This window comes from Silene latifolia, chromosome X (genome assembly GCF_048544455.1).
Source record: "Silene latifolia isolate original U9 population chromosome X, ASM4854445v1, whole genome shotgun sequence".
In the NCBI taxonomy this organism is placed as follows: domain Eukaryota; kingdom Viridiplantae; phylum Streptophyta; class Magnoliopsida; order Caryophyllales; family Caryophyllaceae; genus Silene; species Silene latifolia.
In genome coordinates, this window is record NC_133537.1 from 138,382,667 (window position 1) to 138,388,736 (window position 6,070).

At 37.3% G+C, this 6,070-nt stretch overlaps 1 non-coding gene across 1 annotated transcript; it reads right to left on the reverse strand.

Moving 5' to 3' along the window:
- Positions 1–5,671: 5,671 nt before the first annotated feature.
- LOC141625176 (small nucleolar RNA R71) lies at positions 5,672–5,778 on the reverse strand. Its single transcript, XR_012534971.1, has one exon. It is a non-coding gene; the product is annotated as a small nucleolar RNA R71 (small nucleolar RNA).
- Between the last annotated feature and the right edge of the window lie 292 nt (positions 5,779–6,070).

Consider the following 6,070-nt stretch of genomic DNA (forward strand, 5'->3'; position numbering starts at 1 on the left):
ATGGGGTCATAGAGGATTCATGGGAATTGATCATACAAACATGTTCTCAAATTATAAGCAAGCAATTATTGTTGTGATGGATTGAGTTGGTTTATATCTTACAATCCTAGGAAAGTTTGGGTCCCGGAGCCGAATCGATTATATTGTACAACACCTTCAAGTCGACTTAGTCTTCCCTACTAAACAACATGCATGGTTTAATGAGACTCGAGTTGGTTTATGTCTTACAAGTCTCATTGAAAAGATAGGTGATGGGTAAAAAATGCAAGGATTCATAGGCTCGCATTTCATCAAACATAACATGTGCATGAGTTGGGATCAAAACAAGCAAGCAAATAAACCATGAAAGCATATTAATTTAAGCAAGAATCATTCCCCATGTTGGTTTCCCCTAATTACCCATTAACCCTAGCTAAGGAACTACTCACTCATTATCATGTTGAACATGCTAGCAAGGTTGTCAATCATACCAACAAAGTGAAACATGATGAATAAATGAAAGTAATTAACAATAATTAAAAAGGGATTAAGAGAATTATACCTACTAATGATTCCAATAATAAAGCAAAGAATAAAAGAAGTACTTGATACTTGATTGAGAGGTTGTCAATCTCCCAACAATAACCCAAATAATCTTCAATTACCCAAAATAAAGGATGAACAAGAGGGAGATTAAGGAAGTAAAACTTGTATTAAAACTTGATTAATTGTTGATTACAATATTAAAGAGAGATTTGATTGATATTAACTATACTAAAGATTGCTAAGAAGAACATGCTCTTCTAATTAGACTAATGGGGTATTTATAGTGGGGATTAGGTGTAGGAATTAGGGTTAACTAAGGGCTTAAATGACGATTAAGTCCCTACTTAAGGAAACGCCGGTATTTTTGGAAGGATGGGCATCTTTCTTGAAGCTTGAGAAAACGAAATTGTCTGCCTGGGAATTCGTGCGTCTTTAGCACGGGACGGCCGGATTCGTGGGTCTCTGCCCGAGCGTCTTGGGGAGAAGACGGGCGTCTTCTAGGATTGCTGCCCGGGCGTCTTGGAGTGAAGACGTACGGATTGTGAAGGTGGAGGACGGGCGTCTTCAGGACAATCCGCACGGATTGCTGTGCAGTTTCATTTCTTCTTCTTTTCTTCCTTTTTCTTCATAAGATCCTTGGGGATTTCCTCGGGGATGCAAGGATCTTTTCTCATCATTGCCCATTTACTATAGTATGTACAAAGGCCTTCTAATCTTGTCTCTCCTTGATGCTTGGTCATTGAATTCAATCAATTTAGTCTCGTTTTGCCATGAAAATACAAGGTTTGCACTCCTTTCCTACCAAGGACACAAAACCTCAAAGAATACGCAAAACAAAGAACTAAAGACAATAAATGACCCAAATATGCACTAAAAAGCATGGGAACAAGGCTAATTCGGGGACTAAATATGCTCTAATTATGGTTACATCATACTCCCTCCGTCTCAGTCAAGTAATCAAATAATAGCAACAAAGTAAAAAAAATAAGATTGAATGAAAAGTAAGATTGAATGAAAATAAACTAGATTTCATTAAAATTAAGCCATACGGCATCTACAACTAATAGTGCCAACAAAGTAATAAGATTGAATGAAAAGGTACAAAACATCTACAACTAATATAAATCCTAGTCATCATCATCATCATCATCATCATCATCACTTAAATTAGTGTCTTCATTGCCTTTAAAAAGCGAATGTAAAAAATCCTCCTCCTCATCTTCTTCTTCTAAATACTTCTTCAAAGCCTCCTCCCCAACTCTTCCTCATCTTCCTCCTCTTGCAAATCATCATTCTGTACTTGCATTTTATCTCCTTGCATTTCTTCTTGTTCCTCCACATTTTCATTCTCATCTTGTATTTCAATTATTGCCAATGTTGTATCACCATTACTAACATCTTTGCACTTTTGTACCTAGCTCTACCACATTTTCTACAATTGTCAAGAAGAGCATCGTCCATCCAAAAAAGCATACATCTATTAAAACATGCATCTATCTTTCCATAAGGAAGTTGAAGAGCTTTGAGAACATTTTTGGTTTCATAGAAGTTACGCATCAAAATATGATTTTGAGGAAGAAGGTCTCCCATGAGTGACGTGAAACCATCTACACATCTATGGGCTACGTTGAATTCACATTTCAGAGTGACAAGCCTTGCAGCTGACTATAGCAATGAGAGTCGACATCCCTCGTAGACAGGTTGCTAGGCACGTTTTAACATTTGAAAAAAAGGCTAATATATTGGGATTTGGAGATTCATCAACCACCTCGGCATTAAGAGCTTCTTCCCTAATTTGATCAATGTTATCGCGCAACGCATCCTTCTACCATATCCCTATAAGGATTGTCAGAGGGCATTGCCATTTCCTCTTCCTCAACGGGGAATTTCTCTCCGTGACACACCCAATCATAATAGTTGTCACAAAAACCCTTTAGACCAAGGTGTTTTCGTACTTCTTGTTCAACTAAATACTTTTTATTTTTGCACTTAGTACATGGATACCTAATTTCTTTACTTCTAATGAATTCGTCTTGTTGCTTAACATAATCAATGAATTTATCAACCCCTATTACGAATTCCTTTCTTAATTTTTTTATTGGGATCCAACCTTTTATAAATCCAGTTTCGTTCTAATCTCTTCATTGCAAATCTACATATATATTGGTAAATAACAATTATTAATAAAAATAGTAACAACATTAATATCCATATTCTTAGGACGACAACAACAATACCGCCACCCACCACCACCACCACCACCACCACCACCACCACCAACAACAACAACAACAACAACAACAACAACAACAACAACAACAACAACAACAACAACAACAACAACAACAACAACAACAACAACAACAACAACAACAACAACAACAACAACAACAACAACAACAACAACAACAACAACAAAAACAACAACAACATCAACCTGCAAAAAAAATACATTATGTATTGGGGTCCTTATCTCTCCAACCTAAACCCATCTTTGAATCTTTCATACCATTAGAAAATACCCATTTTTTCTTGATTGTAATGAGACAAAAATTCGGCAGCACTTCCTTACAGTTCTCCAAATACATTATTTAGAATGAATTCTCACTCTACATATGTAATCAGATAACATTAAAGGAAATTTCAACCAAATTTTGTCTCAGAACAATCAATAAAAAAAAAAGTATTTACCACCTAAATGGCATAAAAGATTCAAAGACAGTCCCAAAACGGGGACTTGATGTGACTCATATTTGAGCACATTTAGTCCATAAATTAGCCTCGTTCCTATGCTTTATAGTGCATAATTGGGCCATTTACTATCTTTATTTTCCCATCTTGCATATTCTTTGAGGTTTTGTCCCCTTGGTAGGAAAGGAGTGCTAACCTTGCATTTACATGGCGAAATGGAGCTAAATTGATCACATCTAATGACCAAGCATCAAAGAGAAGACAATACTAGAAGTCCTATGTAGATAATAAAGTGAAATGGGTAATGACGAAAGGATCCTTGCATCCCCGGAATGATCCTCGCGGATTATGAAAGAAGAAAAGAAGAGAAGTAGTCTGCCGTGGGATCCGAGCGGATCACACCCAATCCGGGCGTCTTCCTTCAAAACCATCCGAGCGTCTCCCAGCCAAGACGCTCGTCTTGCAGCAAGAGGATCCGAGCGTCTTCCAGACGATCCGCTCAGATCACAGCCCAGAGAGCCCGTGCCACTTCCCAAGACGCACAGATCATGGCGAGACTAGCAAGACGTATATGCTCATTTCCTTCGAGATGAGCGTTTCCTCAACTTTTCTTAAGGACTTAATTGTCATTTAAGCCCTTAGTAACCCTAATCCTTGTACCTAATCTTTAGTATAAATACCCCATTGTACTACTTAGATTAGCATGCTCTCTTAATACTTTCTTAATCAAGTTCTAATCATTCCTTAATCTTGTAATCAACTTTTAATCTAGTCTTAATAAAAATCTCAATACTTAGACTTTCCTTAATTCCTCTATTGTTCTTCATTTATTTTGGGTAATTAGAAGATTATTTGGGTTTATTTGGAGGATTGACAACCTTCCATGAATCATCAAGTACTTCTATTATTCTTTGCTTTATTACTTGGAATCATCTTCAAAGGTATAATTCTCTCTTAACCTTGTTTAATTATTGTTAATCATTTTCATTTATTCATCAGGTTTTGCTTTGCTAGTATGATTGACAACCTTGTTAGCATGTTAAACTAGGGTTAATGGGGAATTAGGGGAAACCAACATGGGGATTGATTCATGCTTAATCTAATATGTTTTCATAATTAATTTGCTTGCTTGTTGTGATTTCAACTTATGCACATATTATGTTTGATGAAATGCGAGCCTATGAATCCTTGCATTTTTTACCCATCACTTATCTTTTCAATGAGACTTGTAAGCTTATACACCAACTCGAGTCTCACTAGACCATGCATATAGTTGGATAGGAAGGACTAAGTCGACTTGTAGGTGTTGTACAATCTAATCGATTCGGCTCCGGGACCCAAACCTTCTTAGGGATTGTAAGCTTATACACCAACTCGATCCCATCACAACAATAAGTGCTTGCATCTAGTAGAGAACATGTTTGTATGATCAACTCCCATGAATCCCCTATGAACCCATGACACCCTAGTGCTTTTAATCAATTGTTTACATCTCATTTTAATCACCTTGCTTGTTTTTATTACCTTGCTTTTATATTGTTGATTAGTTTAGTTGATCTCCTATCTCAACCCAAATTGTGACACCCTAAGACACAACCATTTGCAATTGAAAATCCTACATCAATACCCGTCCTTTGGGATCCGACCTTTACTTACCTCTTTGCTAAAGAGTAGTTTGTGAAGTTATAAATATTGTTTTGGTTAGGTAGCTTTTGACAACGAGTTTAAACCGACACCAAAAATGGCGCCGTTGCCGGGGACGGTGTTAACTTGATTTGATTTTCATTAATTATTTTTAGTTGTGTCTTTCTTTACCTTGGGGAAGTCAATCTCCTCAAGGTTGTTCTAATTATTTTCAAGTTGTTTGATATTTTGCATGTCTAGGAGATCACAAGGTAACTTGTTACCTATTGATCTTGAAATTTAAAGAACTTTGACCAACAATAAAAGACTTGCTAGAGGTACTTTGAGAGGTATTCGAGAGATTGTGGACATTCAACCAAATAACATTGAGTTTACCAACTCTTTTGCAAGATAAGGAGAGGACAACCCAATACAAAACCCACCACAAAATCAACCCACAATGCCTAAATTCTCATCACATTCCGTACCAACCGAGGAGAACCTACCAAATGGTACTCCTACACCACAACATTTAACAGGTAATTTCATTACCAAATCCGCATTCATACAACTAGTTGAGATAAGTCAATTTTGGGGGATGCCTAGTGAAGACCCTCACTCAGATATGGAGACTTTTTGTGACTATTGTGATGCGATTTCTCAAACCGGAGTTACTCAAGACCAAATCCGATGGGTCTTATTTCCTTTTTCTTTGATTGGTACCGTGAAACAATGGTTGAAAGGCCTAGACAAGGCTACTCTTGGTATTGATTCTTGGAATAAATTGGCACTTGCTTTCTACAAGAAATTCTATCCTCCGGAAAAGACTAACATGTTGAGAGCCCAAATCACCGGGTTCAAACAAAGGGATGAGGAATCTTTGTACGAAGCATGGGAGAGATTCAAGGACACTTGTCGATCTTGTCCACACCATGGACTTAGCAAGTGGTTCCTTGTGCAACAATTTTGGAATGGTCTATATGAAGACTCCCGAAACATTCTCAATATAGGATCCAATAGTATGTTTACCGAAGTTGATGACAATCAAACATGGAACAAAATTGAAGAAATGGCGGTCCATAACTCGCAATATAGTAGGCCTCAGAAGGCTACTAGAGGAGAAAAGCATGAGGTGGATTCCATTACTCAATTGGGTGCCCAGTTAAGTGCTCACATTGACACCATTAATTTGAAGTTTGAGAAGGCCATGGCTAAACTTGAAGAGGCCTCA